Source organism: Neofelis nebulosa, chromosome 1 (genome assembly GCF_028018385.1).
Source record: "Neofelis nebulosa isolate mNeoNeb1 chromosome 1, mNeoNeb1.pri, whole genome shotgun sequence".
NCBI classification, from domain to species: Eukaryota; Metazoa; Chordata; class Mammalia; order Carnivora; family Felidae; genus Neofelis; species Neofelis nebulosa.
In genome coordinates, this window is record NC_080782.1 from 62,538,149 (window position 1) to 62,556,708 (window position 18,560).

Below are 18,560 nucleotides of genomic sequence, written 5' to 3' on the forward strand. Positions count from 1 at the left end.
GTGAGTTCTCTTTTAATCAAGGCACCATAAACCCTTGGGAGGGTTTTATGTCTTTCCCTTTCTTATGAATACCTTTGAAGACCAAGAGTGGCATTTTTAAATGGTATATTTTCACCTGTGATGGGTTTTTTTTGATTCAGATACATTACTATAGAGAGGGATGCTGCACTGAAATTTTTTAAAGTTTATTATTTTTTTTTATTAAGTAAACTCTATGCCCAACATGGGGCTCAAACTCACAACCCCAAGATCAGAGTCACATGCTCCACCAACTGAGCGAATCACATGCCCTTCCCTTTTTCAAATATTTTTATTTATTTTTATTTTTATTTTTTTTTTTTTAAGTAATCTCTTCATCCAGCATGGGGCTCAAACTCATGATCCCAAGATGAAGAGTCACATGCTCTACCGACTGAGTGCCATGCACCCTGCACTGAAATTTTGACTTAACTCATTTGCAACTAAAGTCAAAGAATGCAGTTCTTTTTGTTTGTTTGTTTGTTTGTTTGTTTATTCTGAAGAGGTTTTTTTAAGTTTATTTATTGAGTGAGTGAGAGAGAGAGAGAGAGAGAGAGAGAGAGAGAGAGAGAAAGCATGCATGGGGGAGAGGCAGAGAGAAGGGGAGAGAATCCCAAGCAGACCCTGTGATGTAGGCACAGAGTACAGCCTGGGGCTCAATCCCACAAACCAGGAGACTGAAACCAAGAGTTGGAAGTTGAACCTACTGAGACACTCAGGTGGCCCAAAGAATGCAGTTCTCTTAAGAGAAAATCTTGTGAAACTCTAGGAAAGAGAACAGCAGTAAGAAGTAGTAAAGATAGCAGCCACCGGGCCGCCTGGGTGGCTCAGTTAAGTGTCTGACTTCGGCTCAGGTCATGATCTCACAGTTTGTGGTTCGAGCCCTGCATCTGGCTCTGTGCTAACAGCTCAGAGCCTGGAGCCTGTTTCAGATTCTGTGTCTCCCTCTCTCTCTGCCCCTCTCCCACTCACACTCTGTCTGTCTGTCTCTCTGTCTCTCTCTCAAAAATAAGTAAACATTAAAAAAATTTTTTTGAAGATAGCAGCAGCCTGTTTATCCGTATGACTAGTCTCCATGCCTTATCCATCTATCTATAGAATTAAAAACAAGGTAGTTATCATAAACATACATATTAGCACATTTATTTGAACTGAAAAACAAAGCTAGACTTTATCTGGCAGTCTTTTTGGCTGACTGGTTTGGTAGTGTAGACTGGCTTTGTCAATAATAGATTTTAGATGAGTTATATCTTTAGTTTCACAATTTTTAGGAAAATACATTTAAAGCACGTAAATAGAAACATTTCACCAATTATTGACAGACATGTATGGAAATTAATATTTGTGCTTTCCCAACCCTTTTTAAACTTATCAGGTTATATAAGATACCTTCAAGTGAAAGAGTAAAGAAAGGTTGTATTAGAATAGAATAGACGATGCCACAGTAGCAAATTATCCCTCTGTATCAGTCCAGTCAGTCAGAGAAGCAGAATCACTCAGTGTGTTAAGGGATTTTTTTTTACAAGGAGTTGACCTTATATAATTGTTAAATCTAATTAAGCAGTCTCTGTAAGCCCATTGTCTTCACATTCAGCACTGGATCTAGAGTCCATGGGGCAGGCAGTCAGGAAGGGAAGGAGGATATAAAATGGGGGAGAGCAAGCCTAAGCCAAACTGGAGCCCCATGAGGATAGACTGAAGCCTGTAAGTTCTTATTTCCTCTGACCTTGGTGGTGTAGCTGTCCTGCAGAGGCTGGAGCCCTTCGTCACATAGCTGACCACACAATTGTGACCCCAGACTCAGAGAATCTAAAGAAGGCTGTAAGGGAACATGGAGTGACAGTAGACCCAGACACTCTTCACACCAAGGACGTAAGCGAGCAGACCAATGACAATGCGTATGGGCTACAAAATTACTTCAGTTTCACTTCTACTCTTCAAATCCCCCACAGGAACTACCTTGTGGCCCATGCTAATCAGAAACACAGTGGGACAAAATTCAGGGAAATGTCACTCAGCCTCACCAAGCAGGCATCTTACTAAGTTTCCACACCCTGGGAACATAATGCCTTAACACACATTTTTTGTTCATTCACAGTCCAAAGAGTTCAGCTAGCCTTCTATCTTACAGTTACACCATCTAGAATTCACGGTCTCCCATATTGTTGGGAGAGAGAGGACAGAGGAGAGGGTCACCAGCTGTAACTGCCTTATCTCAGAAGCACATCATTCTTGCTCACTGTTCATTGGTCAGCACCTAATCATATGGCCCTAAGAAGCTGCAAGAGAGGCTAAACAATGTACTCTCCCTGCACACCTAGAAAAAAGGAAATAAAGTAGATGGTGAGTACATAAGACTGTCTCTGCTATGCAAGTATAATTAATAATTATTTTGTAAATCTTGATAAAGACTTTTAGGTATGCTTTCCAGAAATTGAGACGGTGAATTTCTCTAGTGACTGTATAAAAAATGCTTTTACTAAGATGATTTCCAAAACTTTGCACTCAACAAAATTGATGGTTGAATTAAATTTTAATGATAATTTAAAATTTTGTGGGGTCCTTGGGTGGCTCAGTTAAGCATCTGACTTTGGCTCAAGTAGTGATCTCGCAGTTCTTGAGTCTGAGCCCCACATTGTGCTCGCTGCCATCAGCATAGAGCTCACTTTGGATCCTCAGATCCTCTGTCCTCCTCTCTTTGTCCCTCCCCGACTCATACTCTCTTTCTCTCAAAAATAAAAACAAAAATAATGATTGTGCTGACTGGTCACTATGTAATATTTGACACAATAACTTTGAAGGAATCCAAAGAAGTTGCATAACATTGCTATAAGACAATTTTCATTTTTACATAAACAAGCCTCTTAAGTACTAACATCTATAAAAATTTGACCTAAAAATAAATTTGAGTAGTACCTGGCTGGTTCAGTAGGTTAAGCATCTGACTTTTGGTTTCAGTTCAGGTCATCATCTCATGAATCATGAGATCATGCCCTGCATTGGGCTCCATAGTAACAGCCCAGAGCCTGCTTGGGATTCTCTCTCCCCCTCTCTCTCTGCCCCTCCCTGCTCACACACTGTCTCTCTCTCAAAGTAAATAAAAATAAACTAAGAAATAAACAAACAAAAATTTGATGCTGAATCCTCTCATTCTAGCAGTGAGTAATATTCATGCATGGATATGCAAACTATTTAAATTATTGGTTGATTTAAAGAAATAGTTCTAATAAAATTATGTTTAATTGTTGTTTATCAAAATGTTAATGTACTGTTTGACCACTTGCATTTAATAACAGTTACAATGATTATTTTTTAAGTTTATTTATTTAGAGAGAGAGTGCGCGCATGTGCGAGCACAAGCAGGAAGGGGCAGAGAGAGAGGTAGAGAGAGAATCCCAAGCAGGCTCCACACCAGCAGTGCAGAGCCTGATGTGGGGCTCACTCTCACGAGTCATGAGATCATGACCTGAGCCAAAACCAAGAGTCAGGGACTTAACTGACTCAGCCACCCAGGTGACCCTACAATGATAATATAAATGCAGAAAGCTTTTTTTTTTTTTTTTTTTTACCAACATTCCAAGCCTGTAATCACCAAAAATGAAAACTATAACATACAGAAGAGACATAGGATAAGGTGAGCATTAAGACTTTCAAGCATAAAACTTGGGGGCGGGGGGGGTGGGGGAGGGGAATTCAAGGAACAAAAAAAAAAAAGGATATAAAATTTCCACCTATTGAAAAACAGCTTGTTCATGTATATTTTAAAAGGATTATGGTATGAAATTACTATATATTTAAATTTCACTGAGAAGAGTAACAGAACAGCTTTGTTTTTAAATGTCAATATTTACAATACACTGAAAACCATATTCTTCTCGACTCTTTAAATTTATGCTGAAAAAATTTAGATATTTTAAGAAATGAGTAATTCTATAATGTTTCAAACTTTACAAGAGGAAAAAAAAGTCAACGATGCTCTAGATCATTTTGGTGAATGCAGAAAGGGTCTTGGCTTCCTGAGTGCCAGACTCAAGTCTAGGATCTTGAACAAGACTATACATGTGCCAAGAAGTCTTTGATGTAGATGTGAGAGAATTGGACTTAGAAAATATTTCCCCTCAATAATAGCCACGGACATACCGGTTAAAACCAGGTAGGCAGTCTGTGTGTCCCACTCCTCACTCCTGAGTAGCAACATGGCAGGCACGTAGCACGGAAGGCTCTTCCGAGTGTAACTCCAATACACCCTTCCAAATTCATTTCTCACTGTGCTTTCCTCCACTTCCTGTTCTGGCTCCTCATTTTTCCCAGAACAGGCCATCAACCCTCATAACTTCATGTCTTCATGTTTGCAGGTCCCTCTTTCTGGCAGTTCTCCCATCTTGGAGAGGATGAGGTGGGTGCTTGCAAGCAGAGTCCAAAATGAGGGGCAATGAGAGGTAGGGCAGTGCATTATTCAGCAATTTAGTGTGAACTTTTTTTGCCAGAGCCTATCCCAGGCCCTTCTATAGGCCCTGAGCAACTTGGAGGGTTCCAAGGATTAAGAAATTTATCCCAAGGAGTATCCTAAGTTCTGAGGAAACCAGGTGGCAGAAAACAGGTAAAGAGGAATGAAGTTATGTAGGGATTTCCTAATGAACCAGATTCTAGCTGCTAGAACACAGAAGTGTAAGACTGAGGTTTCCAGCATTAATCCCAATGAGTTTTTTGCTTGTGTATTCAAGTGCGTCTCCTGTTGATGGTCTTATTCTCTTCCCTCCCACCTGAATGGGAGTGTTGTATGCCTGCTTCTCCCTTTTTTTTTTTTTCCCTCTCTGCTGGAGGAGCTTTGTAACCAGTAGCGGCTCAGAATTACCAAACTTGAAGGAAAGTGTATGCACAAGGAGCCTTATCTATGTAACAAGATGTGAAAATGGGACACTTTCAGTCTGGAGTTTCAGCTGTGGCCTCAAACCTGAAAATAATAGGTGCCATTTTAATGCAGAGTCTCAGATGAAGTTTGGAAGGCCTATGAAGGAGGTTGTCCAAAAACCAGTTCTGCCAGCTTAATCAGCCCATCCCCCTACTTTGAGGGTGTACTGGAGAGATTTGGAGACTGATCAGCTAAGACAGAAGAGCATTTATAGAATTCTTCCCTCCTAGTACTGCCCAAGTGCACCGCAGGGGGCCTTCGGGGGCCACTCAGATACAGAAGTGTATCCCCTAGATTTCGGAAACATGGGCACTGGGTCCTCATTCTTGTCTGCAAAAGTGAATATGTGGGCAGTCCAAAGGCTGAGTGGCAGCCCTCTTTTCACAGAGAGAAAATACCCGTTTCTGGAAAGGCCTGCACTTCCAAAATTCTGAGGGGCAAACATGCATGCTTGTGAGGGTGAGCCAGGGATTCCACAAAAAGATTGTCTTAAGACGGTTGCTGACTGGAGTGCCTGGGTGGCTCAGTCAGTTAAGCGCCTTGACTCCTGATTTCGGCTCAGGTCATGATCTCACAGTTCATGATTTCGAGCCCCATATTGGGCTCTGTGCTGACAGCACAGAGCCTGCTTGAGATTCTCTGTCTGTCTGTCTGTCTCTCTCTCTCTCTCTGCCCCTTCCCCGCTCACTCTCTATCTCTCAAAATAAAAATAAACTTTAAAAAAAAAGAAAAAAGAAATGGATGCTGACCAAGAGAGCCATCTGGAGGGGGAAGGTGATTCCTACAGTTGTACCCTATGAGGGGTGCAATGTAAGAAGGAAGAGATTAAGAGGGGAGGAAGTTTTGGGGCAGCTAGCCAGAGGAGGTAACTCTTATCTGGGAATAACAGGAACCCCAAAAAGTACCCCTTGAGAAAAGATACCAGCCTTTGACATGAAATATTTAGGAGATACAGGTGCCGGATTGTAACTGGGCAAGTCAAGGTGTTTTCTCCCTTGCCTCAGGTTGGGCTCCCCAGGATAGTCCTCAAGAAGTATCCTGAGATGATACTGGATAAGGGCTTTATGAAGAAGTACTCCCAGGAGGACACCTGGGTGGCTCAGTTGGTTAAGCATCCAACTTTGGCTCAGGTCACGATCTCGGGGTTCATGAGTTTGAGCCCCATGCCAGGCTCTAGGCTGACAGCTCAGAGCCTGGAGCCTGTTTCGGATTCTGTGTTTCCCTCTCTCCCTACCCCTCCCCAGCTTGTTCTCTGTCTCTTTCTCACAAAAAAATAAAAAACAATTAAAAAATTAAAAAAAAAAAAAAAGTACTTCTGGGAGAAACCTGTTACGGAATGGGGAACCAAGAAAGGGAAGGTGCACTCTGAGGCAGAGTTCAGTAAAGTAGGGTTTGGGCCTCAGGCTGATCCTGCATGATGCTCCGGGATATAAGTGACTCCCCAGGGTTGGTCCTAACTTGAGCCTGAGCTTTCCTAATCCTGGATCAGTCAGTCAGCTTCCAGGCACTTCTGGCTCTCTATGCTTTGGGCAAAGCAGCAGCAATAGGAGGGTCATCCTTGAAAAACAATACATTTGATCCTTGAGCAATTTGGCGGTTAGGAGTGCCAACCCCCTGTGCACTTGAAAACCCACATATAACTTTAGACTCCCCGAAAACTTAACTTACAGCCTACTATTGACTAGAAGCCTTACCAAAAACATAAACAGTCAATAGTATTTTGCATATTATACGTATTATATGCTATATTCTTAAAATACAGTAAGCTAGAGAAAAGATAACGTTAGGAAAATCATAAGGAAGAGAAAATACATTTATAGTACTATGCTGTTTCAGAAAAAAAACCTGCATATAATTTAAGTGGATCCATGTAGTTTGAACCCATGTTTTTCTGTACATGTTCTAGGTGCCCATCACCCTTGACGGTAACACTTCTGCTGTTCTAGGTGGCTTGCCTTTAAAGGTGTCCTAGATCTTCATCCCTGAGGGGTCTGAGGCCATGGATACTTTTATCAAGCTGGGAGTGCTGTCATTGACTATTCAATGGGGCAGGGGCATTGGGGGATGCCTTTGTGGCAGGGGATGGGGGGCTTTCACTGACTGGTAGCACAAGGGCTCACTGAGCTAGTGCCACAAAGGGACCATGCATGGTCTGCAGTTCCCAGCCTCACTCCTAGGGGAGTTGTACAAAGTCCTGTTCTAGCTCTTCATCATAATGATGTATTGCATGGCGTCTTCTGTTTCCATTTCTGTCTTATTTGCCTTCTGAAGTCTCAGTGTATCAATATTAGCTTCCCGTGGCTTTCACAACAAATTGCCACAAACTTGATGGCTTTGAACAACAGAAATTTATGCTTTCACAGTTGCAGAGGCCAGAAGTCTGAAATTAAGGTATGGGCAGGACCATACTCTCTCAAAGTCTCTAAAAAAGATTCCTTCCTTTCCTCGTCTTTTCTTTTTCTTCCATGTTTTAATTATGGTAAAATATGCATAACTTAAATGTATCATTTGACACATTTTTAAGTGTACAGGTCAGTGGCATCAAGTGCATCCATGTTGTTGTGCAGCTGTCACCACTGTCCATCTCTGAACTTCGTAACGTTTTCCCAGACTGCATACCCATTAAACAATAGCCCCCCATTCCACCTCCCCCCAGACTCCAGCAACCACCATTCTACTTTCTAGCCTCATGAATTTGACTACTCAAGGTGCCTCATGAAATGGAATCATCTAGTATTTGTTCTTTTGCAACTGGCTCATTCCACTTAGCATAGTATCTGTAAGGTTCACCTATGTCATAACATGTGTTAGAAATCCTCCTTTTTTAAGGCCAAGTAATATTCTATTGTGTGTGTATGCCACATTTTGTTTATCTATGCCTCTACTGATTGACACTTGGGCTGCTTCCACTGTCTGGCTGTCGTGAATAATGTAGCTATGAACATGGCTGTACAAATATGTCATCAAGTCCCTGCTTTCAGTTCCTTTGGGTATAGACTCAGAAGTGGAATTTCTGGATCACATGGTAATTTTTAATTTTTTTTGAGGAACTGTGGTACTGTTTTCCACAGCAGCTGTACCATTTTACATTCCCACCAGCAAACACCCAAGTGTTCTCATTTCTCCACATCCTTGCCAACACCTGCTATTTTCTGGTTTTTTTCTTTTTTGTTTTGTTATTGTTTGTTTTGTTTTTGATAAGAGCCATCATAACATGTGTGAAGTGTTATGTCATTGTGATTTCAATTTGCATTTCCCTTATAATGGAAGATGTTGAGCATCTTTTCGTATACTTGTTGGCTATTTGTTTATCTTCTTTGGGGTAATGTCTAGTCAAGTCCTTTACCCATTTTTGAATCCACTTGTTTTTTTGGCTTTTTGTTGTTGTGTTATAGGAATTTGTTACACATTCTGGATACTAATTTCTTAAAAGGTATATGATTTGCAAATATTTTCTTCCATTCCCTTTTTATTCTGTTGATAGTTTTCCTCGATGCATAAAAGATAAATTTTGATGTATTTGATTTTTTGTTGTTGTTGACTGTGCTTTTCGTGTCATATCCCAGAAATGTTTGCCAAATCCAACGTCATGAAGTTTTTCCTGTTTTCTTCTAAGAATTTTATACTTTTAGCTCTTATTTTTAAGTCTTTGGTCCACTTTGAGTTCACTTTTGTGTATAATGTAAGGAAAGGGTTCACCTTCACTCTTTTGCTGTTCTTACCTCTTCAAGCATCTGGTGTTTCCTTGTGTTCCTTGTCTTGTGGCATCACCACTCCAGTTCTGTCCTGGTGCTCACAAGGCCTTTTTCTCTTTCTCTCTGTGTTTCTCTTCTATGTCTGTATCTTATAAGGAACCTATTATTGGCCCACCTTAACCCATGATGATCTTGAGATCCTTAATTGCATCTACAAAAACGCTTATTCCAAATAAGGTCACATGCTGACATTCTGGGTAGAAATATTGGTGGAGGACCACTATTCCTCCTACTATAACGTCCACTCTAATCTCCTTTGCCACAAGCAATTTTATTACCGATCCTTTTGTTTCCCTTCCTTAGAACAATCTTTATCATCCTCTGCCACATCCTACTTAAAACATTCCACTCAACCCAATAGTACCACGTCCTGATCTATTGACTTTTTTAGCTATAACCCTTCCTTAGTTTTTTAGTGGTTGCTCTAAGGATTGCAATATACCTCTTTAACTTTTTACAGCCTACATAGAGTTAATATTTTAACATTTCACCTAAAATATAGAAAACTTGGAACTATATATGGATCCATTTATCCCTTCCCATCTTTTATACCATAAATGTCTTATGTGTTACATCTACATACATTACAAACCCTTACAAGACAAAATGATACATTAAGCTTTAAATTTTTTGATGTATTTCTTTTATTTTATTTTTTTTTTGTTTATACATTTTATGGGAGTTTTTACTTTTACTTTTTTTTTTCATTTTATTTACTTGAGAGAGAGAGAGACCGAGTGCAAGCATGAGCTGAGGAGAGGGGCAAAGGGAGGGAGAGAGGGAGAGGGAGAGAGAGAGAGAAAGAGAGAGAGAGAGAATGAATCCCAAGCAGGCTCCATGCTCAGCACAGAGCCCAACATGGGGCTTGATACCATGACTCTGGGACCATAACCTGAGCCAAAATCAAGAGTCAGATGCTCAAATGACTGAACCACCCAGACACCTCCAACTTTTGATACTTTACTCATAATGGGTCCCTTTGGGTTCATCTTCTTTGGAACTCTTTGGGTTTTCTTGATCTTGATGTCTGTTTCATTCCCCAGATTAGGGAAATTTTCTGCCATTATTTTTTAAATAAATTTTCTGCCTCCTTTTCTCTTCTGCTTCTGAAACACCTAAATGTGGGTGTGTTGGGCTATCTTTACTTTTTCTCTTTTTTTCATTTTTGCTGCTCTGGTTGAATGAGTTCCAGGACCCAATCTTCCAGTTCACTGATCCTCTCTTCTGCTTCAGCTAGTCTGTTTTTGAACCTCTCTATCGTATTTTTCATTTCAGTTATTGTATTCTTCAGCTCTGTGACTTCCTTTTGGGTACCTTCTTATATTTTCTCTTTATTGAAATTCTTACTTTGTTCATCCATTCTTCTCCTGAGATTGATGAGCATCTTTATGACCATTATTTTCAACTCTTTGTCAGGTAAAGCACTTAACTCTGTTTCATGAACATCATTTTTTGAAGTTTTACCTTTTTTGTTTGTTTGTTTGTTTTGGAATATATTCATCTCTATGCCTTTATTTTTCTTGATTCTGTGTTGGTTTGTATGTATTACATAAAACAGCCACATCTCCCAGTCTTCAGGAAGGGCCTCATGTAGATGAAGCTTATTATTTAACCTTGCCCTAGCTCTTGGTTGTTTCTCAAACCTTTATGATTGTCCAAGCAACCTACTTTATTTTTAGTGGCTCTCGGTAGCTGAGAGTAGCTTGTCAGTGTCAATATCAGTTAACACCTAGATTCAGACTGATTGAAAGTGAGACTCATGGGCAGCAGCTTTTAAAGTATGCAAATAATTATAGTCCTATAGGACTGCAAACATAAGCTTCACTGGCCACAGAGCCATATGATCTAGAGATGCCCCCTGAGCAGCAGCTGCAAGACTCAGGCTTCTAGGTGAGTGTACAGCTCTTTTCTGGGAGACTGGCAACCTATAACAAAGCAGAGGCAGAGTGCCAAGATAGTGTCCACTGGCCTCCATCCCTGGAGAGTACCTCAGTGGGTCCCTACATGTGTGCCAAACCTGAAGCCTGTCTCTCAGTCTGAAACTCTAGGACAACCAAATAGGTCTTGTTCACAGAGACTGGGGGTATGTTTCATTCTGCTCTCTGCACTGTGCCCTGGGGATAGTAGACATCCAAGAACTATCTCTGATTGTTGTAGACACATGGGACCCAAGGAACACAAGCCCTTCTGCCCACCAGATCCAAGGGATCAAGGGGCATTGGGCAGTAGCCTCAAAAAGCAGGCACTGGGTATAATAACCAGGGCACCAGATGTATGTACGAGCTCCCTTCTGGGAGACATTGACCTCTAGAGAGTGGCAGAGGAAAGCATGAAGACAGCACCTGCCCTCCAAGGTCTCTGGAGAGGATGACAGTCAGCTCTTAGGTGTGTGTGTGTAATTAGAAGCCTGCCCCTCAGGCATAGCTCTGAACGTAAGATAATAGGCCTCTTTCACTGAGAGATTGGACGTCTTAGTCTGTTGCCTCTTTACCATGTCCTTGGGGTGGTAGCTGGTTAAGAACAGTTTTTTTGTTGTTGTTGTTTTTTAGTAGACTCTATACCCAATGTGGAGCTCAAACTCACAACCCTGAGATCAGGAGTCACAAACCTCTACCTCCTGAGCCAGCCAAGCACTCCAGGAGCTCTTTTTTTATTTGTTACAGACCTGTGGGACCCACAAGTGTAAGTCCCATTGACCACCAGGGCCAAGCAACCTAGGGGTGTCCCCTGGGCAACAGGTGCAAAAATCAGGGTGCCAAATGAGGGTCCAAAGCCCCCTTCCAGGAGACACCTGTGTATTCAAGCAAGGCAGAGAGCCTAAGAATGGTGCCTACTGGCCTCCATCTTGGGGCAGTATTTTAGTAGACTCCTGGATGTGTGTCACATTAGGCTAATGCTTTAAGATAAGCAAATAAGTCTCTTTCACAGAAAGTCCTGGGAGCTTTTCAGTTGATTACCTCTGCACTGGTCTTTGAAGTTGGGTGAGTCTGTGCACATGTCCCTTTAAGAGTTGTTCCTCAGTTCTTTATAGCCTTGTGGTTCTCATGGACTCAAGCCCCGTTAGCATTTATGTATGTATGTATGTATTCAGAGACAGAGACAGTGCAAGTGGGGAAGGGGCAGAGAGAGAATCCCAAGCAGGCTCTGCACTGACAGTGCAGGGCCTCAAACTCACAAAACTACATCATCATGACCTGAGCCAAAACCAAGAGTCAGATGCTCAACCGACTGAGCCACCCAGGCACTCCCCCATTAGCTTTTAAAGATAGATGTTTGGGGACTCATCTCTCAGGTGCATGTCTTAAAAGTTGGGGTACAAGAGGTGGAGTTCAAACCATTCACTCCTCAGTGAAAAGCTTGGGGTTTTGCGTTCCCTTCTGATTATGAGCCACCACACTAACGGTAGGCTTCATGGGGAGACTGTCTCTCACTTTCTTCTATCTTTTATGTGAGTTTTTTCTGTTGCACCCAATGTGTAAGCATCATTCAGCTGGTTTGGGTGTTTTTTGTTTTGTTTTGTTTTGTTTTGTTTTGTTTTTGTTTATCAGAGAAAATTGTTCCATCTGTACTCATAGGTTCAGTGAGTCTATGGAAGGAAGTGAGTTCAGGATCCTCATACATCGTCACCTTGGACTGGAACAGATACATCTTTTGGAGGACCACAATTCAACCCTCTCCATCTGTCTTCTGGCCTCCATTCTCTCTAAGTCAGTAGTCAATTCAAGTTGTTCTCCAGTATGTAATTTGCCATTTTTCTTTGGTGCTTTCAAGATTTCCTTTTTTTTTTTTTTTTAATTATTTTTTTTAATCTTTATTTTTGAGAGAGAGACAGAGTGTGAGCAGGGGAGGAGCAGAGAGAGAGGGAGACACAGAATCTGAAGCAGGCTTCAGGCCCTGAGCTGTCAGCACAGAGCCCAACACGGGGCTCAAACTCACAAACCGTGAGATCATGACCTGAGCTGAAGTTGGATGCTCAACCAACTGAGTCACCCAGGCACCCCAAGATTTCCTTTTTATTTTTGGTTTCAGCAGTTTCATTATGATGTCCCTGAGTATGGGTTTCTTCATATTTTTCCTATTTAAGATCTGCTGACCATGAATTTATCAATTTTTATGTCTTTCACTAGATTTGGGGCAATGCCAGTCATTTCTACAAATATTTTTCTGTGCTGTCTCTACCTCCTCCTTCTTGATATTATCCTATAGGTCGCTGAGTCTCTGTTCATTTTTTTACCCATTTTTTTCTCTCTTCTGTAGATTGAGTAATTTCTTTTACTAACTCTTTATCACCTCCACTGTGCTGGTAATCCTATCTAGTGAATTTTTTGTTTTGGATATTTTTTTCAATTCTAGAATTTATATACATATATATATTTAATGTTTCTTTATTTATTTTGAGAGAGAGTGTGAGTAGAGGAGGGACAGAGAGAGAGACACACACAGAATCCTAAGCAGGTTCTGGGCTCTGAGCTGTTAGCACAGAGCCCAACATGGGGCTTGAATCCCCGAATCATGAGATCATGACCTGAGCTAAAGTCAGACAATTAACCAGCTGAGCCACCCAGGCTCCCCTTTATCTTTTTTTTTTTTTTTTTTAACACATATAGCTTCTGTTTTTCTGCTATGATCTCCTTTTCATTTATTGCAAATCAATTTTCCTTGATACCACTGAGTGTAGTTATAATAAACTCTTTAAAATCCTCGTCTAAATTTCAGCATCTGAGTCTTCTCAAAATTGGTTCCATGGGCTGTCTTCTCTCTGGAGAGCAGGTTTCATTTTCCTGTTTCTTCATAAAGTAATTTTGTACAGTATCCTGGGTGTTCTGAAGGTCATGCTGTAGAAACTGGATTCTGTTGTATTTCTCTGAAGAGTGGTTTTGTTTTCATTGTTGTTTCTAAGCAGGCGGTTAACTTGGTGGTTTTCAAACTGTAAAGTCTGTCTCCTGGGCATGAGCTCAAATCTCAGTTCATTTCTTTTATTTTTAAGCTGGGCTGCTTGCAGTTGGTCCTGTGTGTGCATAGTTCAGGAATGAACTAGAGTTTAGGCATTGTTTATACACACAATCTGGAGCTTCTTGTCTCTCTCTCTGCTTTCTGGGATACCCCTCCTCACTTTATAGCAGCACAGTTGTCCTGAAGTTTGTTCTTTCATTTTTAAAGCAGAGAGACTGAGAATTTTCTTTGAGACTTTTTGCTGCCTTAAACAGCACCAACTGCCCTGTACCCTGAAGCTAAAGGCCACAAAAATGGAAACACCTCATGCTATTCTCTTCTTTCAAGTGTCAACCCCCTTCCAGTATATACTTGCCTTTATTTACTCTCTAGTGTCTTCAGGTTGTTGTTGTTGTTGTTGTTGTTGTTGTTGTTGTTGTTGTATTTTTGGTTTTGTCTTGCATTTGGTCTAGAGTTACCTGTGGAAACATCAGATTTACTCATTGCTCAGGAATAGCACAGTATACCCATGTTTTTTCCTTCTCCATCAGTTCATTGTAGACAGCCTCTTCCAGTGAAGCCATAGGTATCAGCTAAAGTTGAGGCATTAGTGGGGCTCAGAACTGGAAGACTATTAAGTCACCCAGTAAATCGTTCAGAGCTATTTTTTTTTTTTAATTTTTTTATTTTTGGGACAGAGAGAGACAGAGCATGAACGGGGGAGGGGCAGAGAGAGAGGGAGACACAGAATCAGAAACAGGCTCCAGGCTCCGAGCCATCAGCCCAGAGCCTGACGCGGGGCTCGAACTCACGGACCGCGAGATCGTGACCTGGCTGAAGTCGGACGCTTAACCGACTGCGCCACCCAGGCGCCCCCAGAGCTATTTTTTCAAATGCAGAATATACTTTCTCTAAAGCCAAAAGAAGCCTGCCAAACATGATGCTTCTTACTAAGTATTAGGAGTTTCAAGGTGCAATAATAATTCCTATACTCTAATGGGAATGTCCTGGTGTGACATGCCCCGAATCACTGAGCACTTCAGAACCACCCTAGCATAGCAAGATATCTATCTCCCAACCTCTGGAGGGCATGGTCTTACCAGACACTTAGAGTAGTTGCCACGTCTTGCTCATCAAGTCCAGTTAATATGTATCCATATAATAGACCAATGTAATATTCCATGGAAGATCCAGAAAATCGGGGTTCACTGGGCTGTGTTTTGACAGAGAACAGTAGAGGTAACAGAAGAGCCCTGAGGCAAGACTGTGAATGTATGCTGTTGACCATCCTACGTAAGTGCAAATTGTTTCTCATCTTCCTTTCTGATGGATATTGAAATACGTTCGTTAGATCAGTAGCTACATGCTATATAAGAGAGGCTAAGTTGCTTCGTTCTAGTATAGATCCTACATCATACAGAGCAGTTGCAGTGAGACTACCACTCAGTTAAATTGGCAGTACTCCACTGTCGTCTGTGGTTTTCGTATGGACCAGACTGGTAAATTAAAATGGAATATAATGAGGGACTACTACCCTTGAATCCTTCACGTTTTTAGTGTTAGCACATCATTCCACCCAAGAGGCAGTATTGTTTGCTGTTTGTGAATCAGTGTCTCAACCAGACTTGGAGTGGATTGTAGTTCAGGAGCTTTCATTTGGCCTTTCCTACTATAATAGTCCTTATTACGTAGATCAAGGAAGTAATGCAAGGGCTCTCCCAGACACTGAGCGTATGCAACCTGATTGTGCATTGGGGTACAAAGGAAATGGTCACTAGATGTATCTGTGAAGATTTGGACCCACTGTAAAAAAGACCTGGGTCAGGACTGCATATATTGTCTGGCCTCCAGAACACCTCCTCTCTAATGATGGGTCTTTGATGTGCTTTAGCTTTGGAACTTTTTTTTTTTTTTTTTTTTTTGAGGGAGAGACAGAGAGAGAGACAGCATGAGTATAGGGGAGGGGCAGAGAGAGAGGGAGAGCGAGACTCTCAAGCAGGTTCCACTCTTGTCAGCACAGAGTCCAACACGGGGCTCGATCCCACAAACTGTGAGATCCTGACCTGAGCTGAAATTAAGTCAGATGCTTAACTGATAGGCGCCTCTAGTTTTGGAACTTTTAATCCCCTCCTCAGCACTCTGTCGTGGTAGTTCCAGCATGGTACCTCATTTAATGTGGGCATCATTTTTACCAAGTATTGAAGTACTGTCCCACTATTAGAGTCAGTTCCAAGGACCCTTGTCAGGGTATTAAACATTAAGTCCTGGAAGAGATCCCCATATCAACAAACACTCCTTTAACCAGACTGGTATTCCATCCCACAACCCCAAACCCTGCTTCAGCATCCTCAAGGTGCACTTATAAGAAGTACTCTTGGTTCTAACTGATACATAATAGCCTGGTCCTGTAGCTTCTTTCATGAGTAATTCTTTTCCACCCTTAGCAGGGCCAGCTCTTCCCCAGATCGGTCATGCTGAGACTTAACCTTAGTTATTGGCCTAGTGTCCCGGAGGGGATGGGGCATATTATTGAAGAAGGGAAGTATTGTGCAGGACATCTGCCTCAGTTGAGGTCTCTGCAGGGAGCGTCCTACTTTTGTCCACTGGCAAAATAACGTGATTCTGGGCACTTTTGCATGCCCGCATGTTCAAAGGGATCTAAAAGTTTTGTGTTCTCAAGTGCATCTTCCCAAATATCATCACCCCAAGTTTCAGGGTCCCACTCATTCCCCATCAAAGTCCTGACTTCAGTATGGGAGACTTACTGAGGATGCAAAGTTAGCTGTTGCTAAAGTTCTTTTTTTAGAATACAGTCTTATGCCTGGGCTTCAACGTAATTTACCTTCCAGACAAGTAAATAGCAGTCTTTTTAAAAAGCTACTCAAAAGAGGCCCCTTGACTTTCATTTCTTGCCTTAAATTAGTAACTATCTGTATTGAGCCTGTCATTTTCTCTCTTCCATGCATCAATAGCATCCAGCAACAATAAACTAATTTCATAGCCCTTTAAATGATTGTTTCCTCTGGATTGCACAAGCTCCCATAACTCCTGTCAGCTATATCTGGTTCTAGTTGAGCAAAGGTACATATGTGAGTAATGGCAGTGCTACAGCATCCCAGGTGCTGACAACATGCATTTCCATCAGTAAGAATGTCCTTATTGCCACGCGGCCAGCAAGTGATCAGATTCCAAAATCCCATCCTTAAAGTCTGTCCTAGGACCAATACCAGTTTCAAACGTTTTCGGTAGATTTCCTCAGAAGTAGACTATGAAGTGGAAATTTGGCAGCAAGGAATCTATTAAGGAAATGCTCCCAGGAAAAACTGGAAAATGACTAGAAGAAGTGGGATAGGAGGGGGGGGGTGCGGGGGAAAGCAAAGCAAGGGTGAGACTTCAAACAAAGTCCCATGGAGGGGGCCTTCAGCCTGATTCCACAACGGAACTTTGGAATATAAATTATGCCTCAGAGTTTGCCCTGACTTGTTACAAGGAACCTGGGCTTCTGTACTCCTACTTTCATACTCCAGGCAATCACTGGCTGTGATCCACCTTTGGGTGGGTGGATGTAAGTTCCCAGGCTCTTCTGACTCTGTGCCTATATAGACACAGCGGCTCCAGTAGCCCTGGAGCAGGCCTTTGAAGAGAGTCTCAGGTGTGGATGGTGAGAAGCAAAAGACACAAAAGCTGGGGGGCAGGTAGGGAGGTGGAGGTTAGCAAACATTATAAAGGGGACTTGGGTGGAGCACCAGATGTATCCATTACATACCTGTTACCTTTCCTTCCCTCCCTGACTCCTTAATTACTTCTCCAACCCTGGAGGAATCAGATGCCCTAAGTGGGAAAGAAGAGGAAGAGAGCAAAGCGGTGGAAACGGTGAAGTGCACTATACTGGGATAGGCTCTGTTATACTGGGGTAACAAGTAGCCCTAAAATCTCAGCAGCTGATACAGTAAAGTTTATGTTTTGCGTATGCTTCATGTCCTACATGAATTGGCAGAGAGGACTGTGCTCCCCATGGTCACTAGGGACTTAAGTTGTTAGAAGGGCCACCGTCTTACTCTGCCCCATCTTGAACACACAGCTCTCCCGGTTTTCTTCATGGGAGAACTATGCTTGCGTGGGCTTTTCGGTGTGCTTTAGCACAAGTGCGACAGTCACATGTCACTGGGCAGCACAAGTCACAAAGCCCTGCCTGACTGCACAGGAACAAGAAATGTGGGGATCAAATGGTGCAGTCGGTGATTGTCATCCCAGCCATGCCTGTCTTTTTACTACAAGCTTCTAAGTCTAGTTCAAACTTCAGCTGAATGAGAAAAAGTTATAAACCAAATGAGAAAGTAAAACTTGGTAGCTAGAAGTAATCAAATAATTTTGGAAAACCTATGAGATTTGCCAGAGATTTTATCACTGAGGCAGGGGGATAAGATTTTTACCTAGCAGAGAGGATAGGTACATAATAAGTGAATAAGCTTACCAATAAACAACTGAAAATAACCAAAATGCCTAACTGTATTGTAACCTATTGTGGTTAAATAGATTAGATTATGTGCATTCACAGGTGGGTAGATCATTTAGTCATTTAAAACTATGTTTCCAGAGAGCTTTTAGTGACATTGTTAAATGCTCGTGTTTTTTTGTTTTAAAGTGTTTTTTTTTTTTTAACATGTGTTTATTTTGAGAGAAAGCGCATGAGCATGTGCAGGAGAGGGGCAGAGAGAGAGAGACAGAGAGAGAGAAAATGAATCCCAAGCAAGCTCCGCACTGTCAGCACAGAGCCGGTTGCGGGGCTTCATCTTGTGAACCATGATAGCACGACATGAGCCGAAACCAAGAGTCAGACATTCAACAGACTGGGCCACCCAGGTGCACTGTTGTTTTTTTTTAATGTTAACTTATTTATTTTTAGAGAGAGCATACACACGTGCTTGCAAGGAGGGGAGAGG

At 41.9% G+C, this 18,560-nt stretch overlaps 1 long non-coding RNA gene across 4 annotated transcripts in view; it reads left to right on the plus strand.

Moving 5' to 3' along the window:
* LOC131508198 (uncharacterized) overlaps positions 1–18,560 on the plus strand; it is a 72,553-nt gene that overhangs the window by 5,124 nt on the left and 48,869 nt on the right. Inside the window, exon 2 of one of the 4 annotated variants that reach the window (XR_009259929.1) lies at positions 4,374–4,414. The exons of the other annotated variants lie outside the window; for them this stretch is intronic. This is a non-coding gene — a long non-coding RNA (uncharacterized LOC131508198). The remainder of the gene's footprint in view (positions 1–4,373; positions 4,415–18,560) is intronic. 4 annotated transcript variants of the gene reach the window in all.